At 41.9% G+C, this 19,203-nt stretch overlaps 1 long non-coding RNA gene across 6 annotated transcripts in view; it reads left to right on the forward strand.

The window, feature by feature from the left end:
- Positions 1–16,872: 16,872 nt before the first annotated feature.
- Positions 16,873–19,203, forward strand: part of LOC112047675 (uncharacterized) — a 33,373-nt gene continuing 31,042 nt past the window's right edge. Inside the window, exons 1-5 of one of the 6 annotated variants that reach the window (XR_008251912.1) lie at positions 16,873–17,318; positions 17,407–17,722; positions 18,028–18,200; positions 18,653–18,788; positions 18,932–19,132. This is a non-coding gene — a long non-coding RNA (uncharacterized LOC112047675). Of the gene's footprint in view, positions 17,366–17,406; positions 17,723–18,027; positions 18,201–18,652; positions 18,789–18,931; positions 19,133–19,203 lie in introns of all 6 variants that reach the window. The other 5 variants (XR_008251911.1, XR_008251910.1, XR_008251913.1 and 2 more) reach the window with 5 other exon arrangements.

Below are 19,203 nucleotides of genomic sequence, written 5' to 3' on the forward strand. Positions count from 1 at the left end.
TTTGAATAGTTACCAAAAATTCCTAAATTGACCAAGTTATATTTTTTCTTCGGACTTTTCATTAAGATGACCCTATTAAAAAAAATCCTATACTGAAAATGTATGGAACTGAAGTGTATCATCATTTTAAAAACACTTAATATTAGTAAATTAATATAAAACTTGTGTAGGTAGAGGTCTTTTAATATGCCAAAGTTTTTATTAACTGGATGCAACATTAATACACATAATGTGTTAATATCTATAAAAAGGTAATATTTATCAGCTTTGTAACAAATCTCAAGTAAATGTGGCGCGTCTGTTCGAACGTTCCTATCAATACAAGATAGTTCCGTTTTAGTCGACGCGACCCGTTGTCAATGTGACCCGGCTGCAGCAGTATCAGCGTCACGGTACGACAAGCGGCCGCACTATATACAGCGGCGCAGAGCACGCTCGGTGTCCGGCGTAATAGCATTAGTTCCGTACACTGAGCATAAAGGATTAGAGTGCGGCGGGCGCGGGGGGCGCGGGCGGGCGGGCGGGGGGTGGTCTAGTTGCGGGAGAGGTACTGAACGGTTGACGGAGTCGCTCAGCAGCGCTGACCCGAGAGTTGTAGGGTCCTTTGTGACCGAGTTCGTCCGGGGAAGTACTACCGAGGTACCGACTTACTCAGTTCTGTCGCTTCGCTCGACTTCGCTGTTTGCAGTCTGAAAAGTGCCGCTGCAAATACAGGCGCATCAAAGTAACTTGTTGCGGGACATCTAAAGGAGGAACGGAAACTTACTTTCGTAAAGTTTCCTCCCCCCGTACCTCCACGACAAGCGTAGATCTTGGTCATGTGATTTACATCAGATCACACTTTTATTTGTATAGTATAACTAGCGGACGCTCGCCACTTCGTCTGTGTAGAATAGATTTGTCACAAATCCCACGGGAACCATGGATTTTTCCGGGATTAAAAGTAGTAGTAGCATGTTTTCCAAATTCAAAGTAAAATCTATTTCAATTCCAAATTTAAGCCAAAATGCTTTGGCAGCTGCAGCACAAAGGAAGAACAAACATACACACGGGCTCACACACACTTACACACAAACTTTCGCCTTTATAATATTAGTGTGATCGAATCAGAAATGAGGAAATCGGCAGAAGAACCAATGTCACTGATATAGCTCAGCGAGTCGCGAAGCTGAAGTGGCAATGGGCAGGCCATATAGTTCGATGAGCTGATAGACGTTGGGGTCCCAAGGTGCTGGAATGGCGACCCCGCACCGGAAAGCGCAGTGTTGATCGACGCCCCATTAAGTGGACCGAGGACATCAAGCGGGTTGCAGGAAGCAGCTAGATGCTGGCGGCTCGAGACCGTTTTGTTTGGAAGTCCATGGAAGAGGCCTGTGTCCAGCAGTTGATGTTCATCGGCTGTTAATGATGAATATTCTGATGGCAAGTGATGTAGCAATGTAAGATGGAAGCGGGCTAAGTTGTTAGAAGTAGGATGAAATCCACACTCCTTTCGGTTGCTAGTGGTAACTAGCCACGGCCGAACTTTACGTGGATTCGTAGGTTTTGTAGGTTTTGATTTGGCCTCCATTAATTACTAAATACTTTAAGTTTAACTGCAAACACAAATCCATACAAAGTCGCAATCGAATGCCATTTGAACGATTAGCCTCAGGGTTAATGTTAATTTTATTATTTAATTTAACTTTCTAATCCACCTGACAACTTTAATTATTCCCACTTAACCTTTAACTGACAGAAAGTAAAAGTCAGTTTTAATCAGAAAAAGAATGTCACCGCCTCCACCGGCCGGAATACATTCACGGACATTACATCTACATAACGAGATACTTATCACTCGCAATCAATAATAATTAATTACGTGCCGAACTCGGAACCAGCAGTCTCGATAAAGACTCAGGATCTGGGTTCAAATCCGGGAAAATTCTACCGTGTCCTTACTTAAAATTCTTGCTTTATTTTAGAAGAAAACATACATACAGCCGAACGTAGAACCTCCTCCTTATTGGAAGTCGGTTAAAAAGGATTATTATTAGTCGTCTTTAAAGACGCGGATAATCACTTTTATCCTGTTGTATACAATAGAAATTCTTATAATACGATGTAACAATGTAACCCGATGCTGGTACAGGAGTAGGTACTATTTTCGAAACACGATTTGGCTTTCGCTAATATATGTAAGTGTACAGACAGACGAAGCATTAAGCAAAAACATTTAAATTGTCCCTCTTGAAAATATGAATTTAATAATACATTGTATTCATAATTATTGTAAAGTAAACTAAGATTAAATAAAGCAATAATCTGTTTACACGATATATAATTTCAGTACCTACGCCTGATCGGACTTAGGTGGCGTAGAGCTAGGTACATTTACAGTCTGGACTCAATTATCATTTTAATACTGTATTAATTTTTAATTAAATTTAAACAGTATTAATATCATTGTCAGCTAATTATATGCTAATAGTGCATTTTAAGAAATTAATATCACGTGTCTCAAACGGTGAAGGAATAACATCGTGAGGAAACCTGCATACCAGACTTTTTTTTCTTAATTGTCTGCGTGTGTGAAGTCTGCCAATCCTCATTGGGCCAGCGTGGTGGACTATTGGCCTAACCACTCTCATTCTGGGAGGAGACTCGAGCTCAGCAGTGAGCTGAATATGGGTTGATAATGGATATCATAATTATATGCTAGTCCACTAGCATTTAAATATACCGATTTATCAACAGAAACAAGGTCCATTCAAATGAAACTGCAGGGTAGGTACAGCTAGTACAGCGAATGCTACACTTAGCTTACACTAAAATGTTCTGAAAAAAAACGATAATTTCCAGCGCATTACGCTAGCCGTACATTCCTCTACAGTCAATAGTTAACGTTTTTCCGCCGCGAAAGGAAACTAAACTAATTTGGTTAACCATTAAATTTTAATTGCTATGTTTTGTATCCGCGTTACAATGTAGAATTAATAAATTACTGTCGTATTGTTAATGTTCGAAAGAAGGTGAAATAAAATACGGGTTTCCCGCCGCTGCAGACCAGACACGCGAGCGCGCAAATTATAACTTAACTCTTGGTGCGGGCGCAATAACTTAACTTTAATTAAGCAAAATTTCCTTTAAACTGATCAAGATTACGATATTGCAAAGTCTACAAGGTTTCGTCATAAACAACGCTAAGGAGGCAGCTCGAGCGCGAGCGGGCGCAGCTCGCCGCGGGTTCCGCACACTGTTGGTCACCTTACGTTGAATGTAGGCTTGCCAACCTGCATAGCAGTAGTCTGCGGTAGTCAGACGCCTACGACTTAAAAGTAGGGTTCCTTGCGATAGAGCCCGTCTAGAAAAGTATTACTTTTTGACACGCAGCAGAAAAACAAAGCTAAATTTTGGATGTGATCTGGAGAGAGCTTAGGGAAGCTTAACTTCAAATTCTAGACCGAGATTAATTTTCTTACAATAACTCGATTCTCTGTTGTCATATGAAAATTCTGACTCAATACTTCTTTATTACTCTTCAATAGGTCTATAATTAAGGCTTTTCACATTTTTTATCGTTATTGAGATATGGATCGAAAAGTCACCGAGTCACTTATAACCTTATCACTGTACCGACGCAAGCACAGATCATAGAAAAGGCTAAAAGTGACGCGTTAGTAGTTTGAAACGCCGTCGTATAACGCCAGCCGCCAGGTGAAATCGGCGGAACTACCTTATGAAAAAAGACTGCTCGTATGATCCTAATCAGTTCGAAACCTGAACCGATTTACATTCGCAATTCGCACGTCGCGATAAAACACATCGGACTGATAAAAGTCAGGAAGTTATTTGTAGATAGACCATTGTGTCGAGGTGACACATCTGAAAGCGCCGGTCCGTTTATATTTTGACCGCTAGTTCTATTTGCGTACAACCATGAATCGCTTAAATCGGTCGCGATGAGGTCGCTGCAAAGGTTATCGAATCATTTAAATAAACTTTAGGAAAGTTACAAAAATACTTTCCGATCGAGACGAAGATTGAATACCTCAAGTTTCACACACCGACGTCGCTCTATATAATGTGTAAGTACATAGTATACATATATAACAGAGCTGTACCGTCTGTCAGTTGGAACGAATGCCCGTCGACAGCCGGGAGGTAAAACCATTGAACTAGTAATTCATGTTTTCTCAATACGAACATCTGCGGGATATCCGCCAGCGCTGAGCCGCTGCTACAGGAAAACGAACTGTAACACTCGAACTCAGAGTGCAGTTCAGAGAGCCAGTCGTTCCAAAGAGCTCGGCAATATAGAAATGTAATGCGCGCGCAGTCTCTTTACATTCGATACACTGAAAGTAATTTAAACTGAACGCCTCGGGGCCGCGCACACTTGCGACGAGACTGTCGCGCCGTTCCGTCCCACACATTTGTCGCTAGTACAGAAAGAATAAGCGGCCTAAGAGTAGCAATAAGCAGAACACGCTAGAATAGAACATGTCCTTCAACTGTCTAACTGACTCATACCACAGGGAAACAGCAATGATGTGGGACTACATAAACATAATTAATGGTAAGTAATAGTTTCTGAATCCCTTTCCAAATGTTCGTCAAGTCAATTATAAACAAACAACCAAAATAAATAAACTTTCAAAATGAAATACCTGTATTAACTATATTCATTTTCAATAGGTATTCAAAGAATCAGAAAAAGTAATAGACTTCTACACTTTAATCACCTTTTTCAAGTCAAGTATTTTTTTGGTCTAAACATTGGTAATATGGCAAATTAAAAATAAAACATAATCCTTTATGAAATGGATACCAACGGCTGCGTCCCAAGCAAGTCGTGCGTGTGCGTGTGTCGGCTGTGGCAGGTACGTAAGGCCGGGTTCCCACTACGCCGGACCGGCAGATCTGCCGAAAACCGGACACCGGACAGAGTGTTCACATTACATCGGATCCCGGAAGAAATTCAGACAGTCCTCAGTTGAATTTGGACCTGCGCGCACAATGGACGACGAAATTGTTGTGTTGTGGTGGTATCTTAATAGAAGGCAAAATAAAAGAAAACATTGGGTACACCCTATTTTAACTTTAAGTTTTTGTCTTTATAAACGTCTTCGGTCTTATCCCACAGAACAGGTCTCTCTTGGACAAGCGTAATTAAAGTTTCTGCTTGAATATCCATGCTAAACGTCTACTTTTACCAGAACATGCGAGCCGAATGACGTGAGTGGACCACGGGCGGGGCGAGGGGAGCACGAGCGGGGCGAGCGGGGGACAGATACCGGCACAAACTCGTTCACATTACTCCGGGCCCGGTCGTTCTACCGGCAATTCGTAGTGACAAAACGTTCGGTAGAAATGCCGGGCTCGGCAAAAATGCCGGACCCGGGATAATGTGAATAGCTTCATATAAATTGTACAGCCACTAGCTCTTCCGGCAGATTTACCGGCGCGGCAGATCTGCCGGTCCGGCGTAGTGGGAACCCGGCCTTAGAGTATCCATCAAGGAAGCTCTGGCCTTTGAAACTGTATACCGACGTGTTTCTTTTGCTGCGTCTAGTAATATAATAGCGCTCGACGTGCAGCGGATTGAGATTTCAGATAACAGGGCGCATTCACACTGATCGGCTCAGCGCTGGAGTCAATCAGCCGTAGTGGAATCTGTGGCCGAGTTTCCGCAAAAACATCTGTTCAGCAGTGGCGTCAACTCGCAACCAATGTAAATTATACAAAACAGGTTCGTATTCGACATTTTTAAAACAAAAGTAAATAGGCATTTTCTGGGCAAGTTTGTCCCCTCAAAGACTATATATCTGCACTTACCATTGGGTGACATCATAGTCAAACGCGAGCCTATCTACCAATAAAAAACACTTTCACAATTTGCCATAAAACCATAACGCCGTACGCCGCCGTCACAGCGCGCACACCACGCACACCACCACAGCGATGCTATCGGCGGCGCACACTACCACACTGTTACCAGCACGCTGAATTGGTACTTAACACCATTAGTTACGCTCTATTTTCGTGTGCACACGGGAGGGTATGAAATTTATTACAGGCAGTTGACAGCACGAATTTGATGACGTCACAATTAATCAAGATGTGTCAATGGATACGGCCGTCAGTCGTCAAATTTGCGTACCGAGTAGTTCGGTGCTCAGCCGATGTACCTACGAGTGATACATTCCAGAGACTTTTCGTGGATTTCAATTGGATGAAGAGGGGGAGATAATCGAGCTAGGGAAGTGATTGAGCAAATCTCACCACCAGAAAATCGTCAAAATACCGCACGTACATTTACTAGCAACAAATGAATGCCCTATTATACTTTCAGTTGGCTCGCAAGCTAATTGTGACCTCAAGGTGTCAGTGTCAGTTGGTGCGTGTTGCCACACGTGTGGGAAACGTACACATTACTTTATAAACTATTGTTCCCCCTTCCTTTTCAGAGTGCTCTAAATATTCAATGTATCCGCCCTCAGCAAGCGGTCCACGAACCGGTCGGCCGTCGGCAGCACGCACAGGCCAACGCACTGAAAGCCTCTCTACTTGATTGTTATTGAAGTTTTCACAGCGTTGCGTGAAGCTCGAATGACGTAGAACGGTGTACATACAGATGTATATTAAAGAGTATGTATGTATATTATTATTGGTCCAGTTGTTAATTCAGAGTTCAAGATACCATCTACCGTATGAATCACACCAAACTTCTAATCCGCTCTGAACACAAGGCATTTAACTGCACAGTATTATTTCAGCGATTAGCAAGTTTACCAACCTAACCCTACACATGTTCGCCATGTTTTAGAATATTCCTTGAAGTAAGTTGAGAGTTTTTTTAGGAACAGGGGGGGAGTAGGGAAGAGTAGGGATAGGGGCAGGGAAGAAGCGCACATTAGTCAAAATGTATTATCTATGTTAGTCAAAGTGAATCTTGACCGCCGACCGAATCTGCTAGTGTATCAATATAGTTTGCATTACTGTGAACAATGCATTCTTCCTTTTCCTGAATATGTATTACTTATATTAATAATTAATAGTATAGTGTTCAAATGCAGAAAAACCTCCTTAAAAAATGTTGGCAGCCGCCACTCACAGACATTTGATATTTGAAACATACGGAGGCGCTGCCAAAGTGCCGGCATTACTGGCATTTGAGGCATTTGTTTATCCGCACTCCGCTCCTACGTTACGCCTTTTGAAAACATCTAAAGTGTCTCGAAAAAGTAACCCTAAAGTACCTTACTTATAGGTACTTATTTCATGATTACTTACATTAACATTCCTCAAAGATATACTTACTAATGTTATCTAAACGTAACGATCTAATCTAAAGTTGAGTGTAATGGTGTTGAAGCACATTCGGGTCGTATTTTTTGTATTAAAACCACGAATTTTTTTATTTGGCTAAACAAAATAATGTTCTGCTTTCCCCACCAATGAAGCGAAAAGCCTGTGTCAGTCGATACATCAATGGGAGCTCCGACGGGTGGGAATCGAATCTAGGACGACACCAAGTCGAGCACGGTCCTCGAACCGTACATATCGTACTTAATTACTCGTATCTCTGCGAGCAATTAACGAGATCTGGTTTCCCAAATTGAGCGCCTTCCGGAGAACGTAACTCCAAAATCGAGTTTCCAATCTATACTAATATTATAAAGAGGTAAAGTTTGTAAGTTTGTAAGTTTGTCACATTTTTTAAATGGGGTAATCTTCGGAACTACTGGTCCGATTTTAAAAATTCTTTCACCAGTAGAATGCTACATTATCGGGGAGTGCTATAGGCTATATTTTATATTGGTATCATATATATTAACCGAGTTATCACAGTTTTTGTCATACAGGTCGGACTGAAAATCCTCTTAAATAGACTTCTTCGCATGCGCTGCCTTAACTATTGTGTAAAATTGAAATTAATGTATGGAGGCTTTATGTATCTTTAAAAGTTCTACAAAAAAGTCCGCGACACCATATATCTATCTTCTATATATTAGCAGATATAGTACCTTTTGTGTTTTAAAAATTATTAATTTTATATACTTAGATTTACGTCATTATTTATACAACTAAACTTTAATCCTTATTAAAATAAATTATTTAATAATCACAAGGATATTATGGAGATAAGATTTGCTCTTTACAGTATGTTAATTACTTAAATAGTTTCGGAGATAATACAAAATTTCTAAAAGACGCAGAAATTCCGCTATATGACGCCCGGCGCTTTCATTTACGTACTTCCCATTCCCGTGTGAATATGGGGAACAAACATAGCCTATGACACTCGCAAATAACGTAGCTTTCTATTGGTAAAACAATTTTCTAAATCGGTCCAGTAGATCCAGAGATTACCTCCTACAACCACACAAACTTTACCTCTTTATATTATTAGCATAAGTAAGTCTCTATTTCCCTTGGTCATTACACCACTCTCGAAGGGCTGGACCGATTTTGCTAAGGGTAGGAGTAAGATAGAGAAGTTACAGGGTAGGGTAGGATACGGGTAGGGAAGCGTAGGGGTAGTGTAGGAGTAGAGTAGGTTTAGGGCCGGCTTTAGGGTAGTGGTAGTGTAGGGGTAGAGGTAGGGTAGTGATAGGGTAGAGGTACGGGTAGGATAGGGAAGTGGTAGGGTAGGGGTAGGATAGGCGTGAGATAGGGGTACGGGTGGGATAGGGGTAGGAAAGGGATAGGGTACGGGGAGGGTAGGGGTAGGATGGGGGTAGGGGTAGGATGGGGGTAGGGTGTAGGTAAGGTAGGGGTAGGGTAGGAGTAGGTTTGGGGTAGGGTAGGGGTAGGGTGGGGGTAGGGGTAGAGTAGGGTAGGAGTAGGGTAGATGTAGGGGTTGGGTAGGGTTGGGGTAGTGGTAGGGTAGGGGTAGGGTACGGTAGGGGTAGTAGTAAAGTTGACATCGAAATTTACGCGGACGAAGTCGCGGGCGTCCGCTAGTTAAAATATAATTGTGCGTGCGTAAAAAGCTATCGTTATACATAATCGTTGCAGCAGGCAGCGCAACACGACTGCGTGTACAGCGCGCAGTGCGCTGCAGTAATTACCCTCATGGCACACAACCGTGACCACGAGGCACCAGTCACCAGTCGGTGCGACACAAAAACGTCATGTGCCGCCAGTCCCCGTACGCGGCGGAGCACGCGATTGCTAATTACTGTGCCACAGTCGACACTTACTCGCACTACCTACTCATACACGGAATTGCGTATACAGTGGAAGTAATCACATAATTATAGGTATACACTAACACTGGCGGACCCGTTAGACGTTGTCTTTCCTGGAACGTTGATTTGATGTTACCTATCTTATACCTATCTACGCCAGATAAGTCCTTGAGATTTCGTCAACAAAGCCGTTGAATACAAAATGTAGGATGTGGAAAACATATGCAGTCTTACCTACTTCCTAAAATAAAACATCTGAGAGCCTCAAAATGGCCGTCAAACGTAATTGTAGTGCAGTTATTGTGTCGGCACTAATTACAGCGATCGACCTCAGCCGAGCGCATCTAATGTTTATCGATTCGATCGCTAATTCATTTGTGCGCACCGACGGGTAGCGCGCCCTCGGGTACTTGTACTAATAGATGATTGCGAAAAATCAGAATCAAAATTCATTTAAAACTGCTGCCGTAGTAGTAAAGCCTGATGTTGCTGAACTTTTTGAAGCAAGTTCTAGACAATATTACAAGCTCGGTCTCGGAAGTCAAACCCAGGCCCGTAAGCTACAGGCTGTCACTAGAACGGGGCAGCTGAATGTGGATTCTCTGAAAAGCAATGGCAAAAGGAAACCAGCACGATAAGAGCAGCTTCAAAAGAAACAAAGCCGCAGCCTCCGACATCCGCGCATCTCACTGAGGGATCAGCTCTCCAGCCAATCGCAACCGTGTATCTTTAGCAACAGAAATGGTTTTCGCTTGAATGCGTTATGTAGGTCTGTAGTCTCAGAGATCATTGTAAAAGTTGTCATATCATCAAACACATCCAAGTGGTACAGAGGTTGCAGGCGAACAAGTAGCCATGATTTGTTTTATTATTCAAAAGCAAATGAGCGTTTGACCGCGTTTTCACTTTATGTAAAGTGACGATGCAATCTAACATGCCAGTAGCGCATTAAGTTGGTCGGCTTATAGTTTGTTATACTCATGACTGGCTTATAGATAGCTGATAGCAAATAGATGGGATGGTAAAGTGAGCCGATTTACTTTTAACTTTTAAATCAACTCAGTTTATTTTGACTCAAGTTGCTATGGTTATTGGTTCTTAAGAACACATTTGACTGTTGTAGGATTTTTCTGCAACTATTAAATAAAGTACCTATTACAAGAAATTATTCAATGCAGAGACAATTATCTTAGGTCACTGATTCAGTGTGCAGATGCCGGGTCGAGCGACTGGCAGAGAGAATATTTCCGAGCAGAGCCCCGAGTTTATAAAATGTCAAGTCTCAGCTCGTGTTGCTCTGCCTATCTAAGTGTCTAGACAAGGTAGATAGTGCTAGAGCAGCTTTCCATTCCCGTTAACTGCACTTCTACTAGAAGTCGAAAGCTGAAATAGAAGTCTTACATGATAAATAAATAAATAATAAATAAATAAATAAATATACTTATACAATGCACATCACTATCTAGCCCCAAAGTAAGCATACAGAGTAGCTTGTGTTATGGGTGCTAAGATAGTTGATATTATAATATTAATATACAATTATATACTACATATAAATACTTATATAATGTATAAATACACACAGACACTGGAAAACACCCATGCTCATCACACAAATTTTTTCCAGTTGTGGGAATCGAACCCACGGCCGTGGATGCAGAAAGCAGGTTCACTACCCACTGCGCCACGCGGCCGTCAAATGATACACCTCTCGCACACACTTCGACCGCCTAAAAACCTAAGTTTTTTTTAATTTTCAAAATAAATAAAAATTTTAATAAAAAAAATACAACCGACTTCAAAACCTAAAAACGTACGCACTAAACTAAAAAGTGAAAAATAACATCATAATATGTTCTACCTGCTGATCAGTTTGAAGGCGGTGCTAAGCCGGTGATGTATTAATTCAAGCCATGTGAGAATATCTTATAGATTTAGATTTTGCAGACAGTGTTTTTCCATGTGGTCCTGTCAGAAATGGCCTAAATATTAAATTTAAAGTAAATTCTACCAGCCTTGAGCCGACTAGTAGCAGCCGGATCTCGGCGTCTCATACAATGTAAGCAGAAAAAGCCGTAACCGCTCGTAAGTAGTATTGATTAATTGTTCATTAGTCGTGATTTGCTTCGAATGGGGCTGCAGAGAGCGAGCCGAGCAGTTCCCGCCGCCGCGCGAACCGTCATATGACTACGACACATACAACACATAACCGTCAACACACACCACGAAGATATCATCTTCACACTAGCATAGGCGCTCGTGCGGTAGACGATCGCTACACGTAAATGCTGTGACCACCAGTCCACATCAGTCAGCATGACTATGAAACGATAAAAGGAACTAGAAGCTTGTACGCGACGCTCATCATCCGCGCTGTCGGTCGCAAGTCTATAAAAGCATTACGCATTAACTAACGCCCGCCGACCTGGGATTTGAGCCCAGGACCTCGAGATCCGAAAGCTTGCGCTGACGACAGGAGCGCTCACAGGCGCAGGGCACAGGCAGAGGTGGGCGTGCGGCGTGTACAAGTCGGCGAGCTACACTTCACACGTACACACTAATAGCCGAATAACTCGCCGCGCACGAACTCTAAATGGAAACTGGCTGACGTCGCGGCGTGTTCACATGCATACAATGAGGTCCAGTGCTGGCGCTGGCAGGTCGAGTGGAAACACTACTACAAAATGTAAACATCTTGTTTAAATGTAAATGTCTTAAATTTTCAATTGGCCATGTTATTCCGTTTTTTACTGTAATTATTGACTGTTATTTTTACAAATAGCCCACCTAATGGTAAGTAAGTGGATCGGTATGTAGAAATCTATGCCATATGTATAAACAGAGCAACACTTCGCAGAGTAAGCAAGGAACTCGTCCTACAAAGTGCCACTCCATCCATCAACCGGAGGCGCAGGTTAAAAGCCACATGTGCCAGTAATTACGCCACACAGGGCAACTATGCCCTTTAGACCGGAACACATCAATTTTCTTCGGTAAAATCAGTGTAAAATTTAAATTAATGCCTATCTAGTGTAAGAAGTCGGACTTCATAACAAAAATGTTACGCTCATTATGCTCTTCGAACGAGCTGGATATTGCAAAGTAATAAAGGAATGCGTTTAGTTCCAGCGGCCGCCAGCACTCGCCTCAGTCGGTCGAGCCACTGGCGCAGTGTGCGCGCGCTGGCACTATTAAATCAATTACAAGCAAGTCCGCGTGAGATGCGAGTCGTGACGCGGCCGGAACTAATGTTATTTATCACAAGCAATTACCGCATTGACGCTTACGAACATAATTGCCGTGTGTAATAGTGTGCCGCCCGCGCGAGCGTGTGAGAGCACGAACGCTCTGCGGTTGCAGCGGACGACTCTGCGGCTTTCGGAACGGTTTTTTTTAACGATCTCACGTCGTCGGTCTTCCCAGGTTTCAGGCAGATCGCGTCGGTCATGTACGGTTATTTTTAAATCGACTCAGATGACAACTACCTCTACGATCACTTGAAATTGTCGTAATGTTGCTATGTGGCTAGGAGTCATTAATATCTAAGTTAAGTAAATGTAGAATTTAATTCAGCATTTTATAGAGGCTTGTTTACTGCAAAGAAATCATACTGACTAACTAACGAAGAACGAGTAACATGCAGTGACAAAATTCTATAGCTATATAAAATAACGTAGGTCTAACTATTAGAATCGGATTATTTATTTCCTTCAAAAACTTGCTAAACTTCAGTTAGTCAAACGCGTTGCTTTAAATTTGGTTTGTTATTGCATTGTTTCCATGAAATAAAAATATTTATCTTTATTGGATAGCTTTTATGAGACAGCAGCGGTCGAGACGTGCTCGGCGACGATGTGACGAGTATTTTCAAATGTTTAGTCAGCAAACATATTAACACTCCGTGACTAACATGCAGTACCAACAAGCACAAGCAACAAGCACCAAGGCTGTTACAATCAAATGTCGACACGACGCCCAGCGCCATAAAATACGATAATACACTGATTGTTGTCTGTACATCCTGACACAAACGTTCCGCGAACAGATATGAAATTGTAATTCTTACAATGGCCCGGCGCTGCGGATATCTAGTGGCGGCTCGGTGACAGACGGGACAAATTGACAGTGCCACACCGACAAAGCATGTTTGATTTTGCAGCGGTAATTCAGAAGTAGAAGAAGAAAAATTCTTCATTTACTTACTTATTGAGCCTTTACACTCGAACTCTATCACTTTCATAGTTACAACTCAGCTCTGAGCTTAGACCTAATATTATAGGATGTCAGTCGTCATTCGTTTTTAACCTTATTAGGCTTATTTATCCTTTTTCGCCCCTTTATATCCGCTTCGTGGATGTGAATATCTGTGGTCACACAATGGGATATGGGATGACACGGTTCTGACAATCGGCCGATTGGCGGGCCGATTGTCGGTTATCGGACTATGCAAGTGATGTTGTGTCGTGATTCGTGATGTAATGCGCACTTTGTCTTTGAGGAGCATTGGAGTACCGCGCACTGCGTCTCGGTGTTTAGAGCGATATCTATTTCCTTGAGTATACTAAACAAAATGTAATAAGGCGAAACTTTAATATCTACATATGGATCGAGGCTACAACCTATACATGTGATTGTACTGATAAAATCAATTTGCAAACGAAGCAACGTCCAATACCTCGTCCATTGTCTGGAACAAAAACGTATCGTTGGCTATCTTCGCGAACATCTGCCCGACCCTTTGCGGGCAACACGACGTCTCCAGCGGCATGTGTACACACACCACTACGTACCACTACGTCTATGATCTGCGACGTGCGTCCATCGGGGAGATTACATCTGAGCGCCATTGTGGAGCCGAGCGCTGTGTACTCGTACACCCATGACCCGCTCCCAGTGAGGCATAACAACTAATCTCCGCGTGAGATGCATGCTCGCGCGATCATTCTTGTTGTTCAATTTGGCAAAGACACCAAATAGCCCTGCGGGTGAACAGAAATTTTACACTGTAAACGTAAAAACATTTCTCATCAATTTCGTAGAATTTGAGAAATTATGAATTTCTTTGTTTTACCCTGCTTAAACAGTCTCATTAATTCAGTGGAGACTGATAAGAATCACGAGGTCTTGGGTTCGAGTCCTGAGTAGGGCTGTTTTCAAGAAAATCTATGGAAAAATGTCAGCGCGAAGTTAGGAAATTATTGGTATTACACCTCGTGACTCGGAAAGCACATTCAATCGTTGCTCCTGGTAAACAAACATTGTCACTACACCTGCAGTAGCATCCTAGAAGAGTGGTAGACAAGCTCCATGGCTCCTCTCCTGATGTGAGAGGTGAATGAATAGCACGTATTCATCAGAACAGCTCCGATTTCCCAATCTGTGGTGCAGTCTGCAAGTCATACATACTTGCACACGTTCTCAGCTCAGTGATTGAAGATTATTGTCTTAGTGCAAATTCATCGAAACGGATGTAGTAGTTTGGAGAGTGTGCTAAAGAACTTAACATTATATCCTTTCTTTACTTTACTCACTAATAACACGACATAATATCTCGAGACAAGACAATAATGTCGGCCAATAGCGATAGAACCGCAATATCGCTTGACCCTTTCTTTGGGTTGGAACGAAAGACAACATTATCTAGAGTCATAACGTTATATGCCACATGCGAGGTGTCAGCCCGGCACACGAGGCAGCGCCGCCGCTCACGGCACGTCGCAGCAGACACACAGCACCAGCAGTACCCGACCGAGTGCCGGCACTACTCGGTGTCGTCCTAAACAAATAGGTCGGCACCTCCGCCTCCTCTCAGTGGCTCGTAGGGTGGCCAACATATCTTAGATGGCATGGCACCATGCTATGCAAGATAAGCAGGTATCTGCTAAGAGTATGAAAATATCTTTGAAACCGAATCCGGTAAAATCTCGAAACTAATTGCTAGTTGTAAGTTGAACATAATACTCGTATGTTGCTCCTACTTTTTCATGTTAATACATAAATCTAGTTAACACTGTTAACTAGCCAAGTAGAGGAACTGTCATTCTTTTTTCGCAATTTGAGAGTGTGATTTACGACTTCATTCTTATTAAAGTTTATATTTTAACGTTACAATGTTTCGAATTTCACTTCCGGACGGTCCTAGACTTAAGTGCTAACTTGGTATCCCGCATCCCGGATGGCTAGCGAAATATTCATTTACCTTTGTAAGGAGGACTTCAAGCGAAAATATGCCTTGACACTTTGTAGCAAAGCTCACAGTAGCCTGCCGGGTGGTCCTTTGATGTCTGTGCTGTGAAGACGTCGGTGCGGCGTGCACGCGTGGTGGGTGGTCGGCATTCTTCGCTGAGCAAGACCCGCCGGGGGTGCGCGCGGACGGCGGGGGGTGCCCGAACTGCGACAACGTGTACATGTATTAAGTAATTACACTTTACGGTTAGTGTGCACACGCCTGAGCTTCAGTGTGCCGCCCTGCCTCGCTCTCGACGTTAGCACCAACATCTGGCTGCTGTAATGGCCCGCTGCAGGCACGAGAGGCCTCCATAGGTAAGGGGATTATGAAGTTAAGTCCAACACAACACTTGGGGGTGACTGCAATAATAAGCTAGGTATTTGAAGTACTCGTAAATGACAAGGACGACTTGCTCTCAGAAGAACGGGGATGTAAAACCAGCAGCTACCTAACTCCAAGCTACTATTGACAATTTCTCGGAAGAAATATGACGGTAACCTGACCCAGAAATTCAGCTCATCAAACTTATCTACAAAGGTTTAACATTGGATTCAACGAGGTTGAAGCTTGGTATTGCATATTATAAGCACATGACGAGTAGGTACGCCCAGGGTGCAGGACGTATTAAACCAAAAAAGTATTAATAAAGTATTGACTATTCGAAAACACACCTCAATAATACTACCGAGTCTCACAATGATTAAATGTTGTTGTTCTCATCTGATATCACTTCGCCAACACTTTGTAGCTCGTCTCCGGTGTGGCCCCTCCCCCGCCGCCCCCGCCGCCCGCTGCCTTCAGTTCAATTATTTGGTCGGCTCCCGGCCCTCGTCCCTCGTGCTGCAGTCACTGTGAAACTGTAAATAAGTCATGGAAGCCACTTCCACTGCCTGTGTTTAGTTCCGTTTGTCTTTATTTCTCGAAACTAAATATTTAGGCGCATAGTGTTTGTAGAGGAGTCTCGAGCTCAGCAGTGAGCCCAATATGGGTGGTTGATGATGATGATGATGATGATAGTGTTTGTATAAACGAACGGTATCTACAGTATAGTGTGGGTCGTGCTGTCGTTTAATGTTTAGTACACCTCAACAGCTCCACTGTCAAGAGTCCAGACTCAACACTGAGAGGTGTGTGAGTCTGCTACACTTTTATTTATTTATTTATTTATGTAGTCGTACCCACACCTAGAACAATCTCTCAGACTAGTTGGGGGAGGAGTATTATTCTTTATGCCGTAATTATTTTTTACTCTAAGACAAGTTTTTGTCTGGTGGGAGGTTTCGGCCGTGGCTAGTTACCACCCTACCGACAAAGACGTACCGCCACGCGATTTAGCGTTGGTATGGTGGTACGGTATGGTGTCGTGTGGAAACCGCAAGGAGTGTGGATTTTCATCCTCCTCCTAACAAGTTAGCCCGCTTCCATCTTAGACTGCATCATCACTTACCATCAGCAGGGTCATTATGTAACTCGGTGAACGCTTTAAAATCACAGTCACGACAACAAATGACAGCGATTTTTCGTTTTTGCGATCATGTAACACACATCTCCCACCGAAATGACGTCATCTTGGATCGTTCTCTGTCACGGTCACTTGTAGGGATTTATCCAAGTTATAACGCAGTTTTTACGTATCGATAGTCAGTTTAAGCGATTATGTAAGCATAATGATCATACAACTGGGTGACACAGAAGTTGTCAAAGTCAATCGCTATAGAAACTAATACCGAGCAGTGTTTTAATAAAGTTTACTTGACGCCTGTGATTCAATAATTACAAATAAAAGTACTTTTAGGATTTTTTTGAATTTTGTACTATACCTTGTAAGTAAGGTATTAGTTTGTAAGTCAATAAAATCAGAATTAGAAAAGTTTTTCATGTAAAATATGACGAAAGTTGAGAATATATAGTAGGTACCTACCTACATACTTATTTCATAAAGCAGAATTACAGTTTTAGAGTTAGTTGAAGTGAATTTAATTAATTGTATTATTTTTGTAGTGTTTACCGACATTGCCATGTACAATACAATGCATGTAGCATTTGTATGGTACGCGGAAACGGAACGAAAAAGATGTCTTTGTCGAGTTCATTGCAAAACTTTCGTGTCGCGATACCAGCAGGTTTTAGAAGAAATACAAAGTCTTCGAACAACTGCTGTTCGCAATGAATTAGAGATAAGTAAGTTATATGAATGAATGAAGGAATTTTCTTCATTCTCTGCGTTGAGCAAGTGACGTGGACTATGGGCCTAACCCCTCTCATTCTGAGAGGAGACTCGAGCTCAGCAGTGAGCCGAATATGGTATTTTTATATGGTGAGCTTCCATCGTAGGATAAGTTGGTTTAAGATTTGGAGTAGGCTTATTCAGTACTAGCAGACACACCATAGTTTGACCGGTGTAGTTCCCGTTCCTGTGGGAATATGGGGTAGCACAGAGTAATACGGGCTATATTTTATATAGCCTATATTCCTCTGTGCTGTAGCTTACCAATGGTGAAAGATTTTTTATAATCAGTCCAGTAGTATTTGTGTTAGATTGTAAGAAACAAATAATATTATCTAAAGATCGGTCACTGTCATCCTAAGAACCTAAATTAAACCATTGAATATTATTTACAGGTCTTGGCAGCTTTAAACTTTTATGCCAATGGATCATACAAATGGCTTTGTGATGGCTAAGGCATCTTTTAGCAAATGCCTACATGAAGTCGCTGACGCTCCTGAATACCCCAGCTGTTTAAAAAAAATGTGTTAAGTTCCCTTTGCATTAAACACAAAATCATTATAAATAAGTAAGTATGAAACTAACTTATAGCACAGTATGAAACTAACATAACATATTCATTATATTTTTAGTTTTTTTTTCTAAGACTCAACTAATTTGTGTTCACTACCACACTGAATCTTTCATAGGTTGATTTTGCATAAAAACTTATTTGCAAAATGAGATTGATTATTGATTGAGATTAATAAATAATACACAAGAGTGCTTATTCATATCACAGGATGTTACTGTAAATAGACATATACCCAGGTGCTTAATCTAGATTAACATCTACTTACAGATTTATGAAAAAATTTGGATTGCCCGGGTATTAGGGCGCATTGATTGCACCCATGTGACAATAGTTCGACCTACAAGCCAAGAGCTACTAGGAGGCTAACAATTAGAATTGAATAAAAGCATGGTACCTCCTTTTATTTAAACATTAACTTATTTATATATTGTCAATTAATATTTCAGATATGTGATGCCAATCTAATAATAACATAGTGGATGCTCAATTTGGTGGTGCATCTTATGACTTGTACATATGGAACCAGTGCAATAAGACCACTTGAGGAAAACCTGCCCAATAGGGACCGCTGTTGGTTGTTAGGTAAGCTGTTGCTTAGGTGTAACTGTCAGTTAATGAAACTACAGGATCCAAATATAAATTATATACTATAAATTATATATAACTGTTACTTTTATGTAGGCAAAATACATAATACATTGCAATACACACTTCAATTCTTTCAGGTGACCAATGTTTGCATGATGACCCACATCTTGGGAGCTGCTCCTAGATCCCATGAAGATATGCACAACATTGCTGTGTCAGAAATACGGTGGAGCCTTGTAGTTGGGTGCATATTGTAAAATGTTTCCTCACTCCAAAACCATGAACTCTGGTTTCCTAAACCCTCAAGCTATGCAGCCGAAGGAGGAGACTTATCACAGGTCAGTATATTATATACCTACTTTATAAGAACTTGTTGGGCAGTACCATGTATACCTACATTATGATTTAT

Source organism: Bicyclus anynana, chromosome 21 (genome assembly GCF_947172395.1).
Source record: "Bicyclus anynana chromosome 21, ilBicAnyn1.1, whole genome shotgun sequence".
NCBI classification, from domain to species: Eukaryota; Metazoa; Arthropoda; class Insecta; order Lepidoptera; family Nymphalidae; genus Bicyclus; species Bicyclus anynana.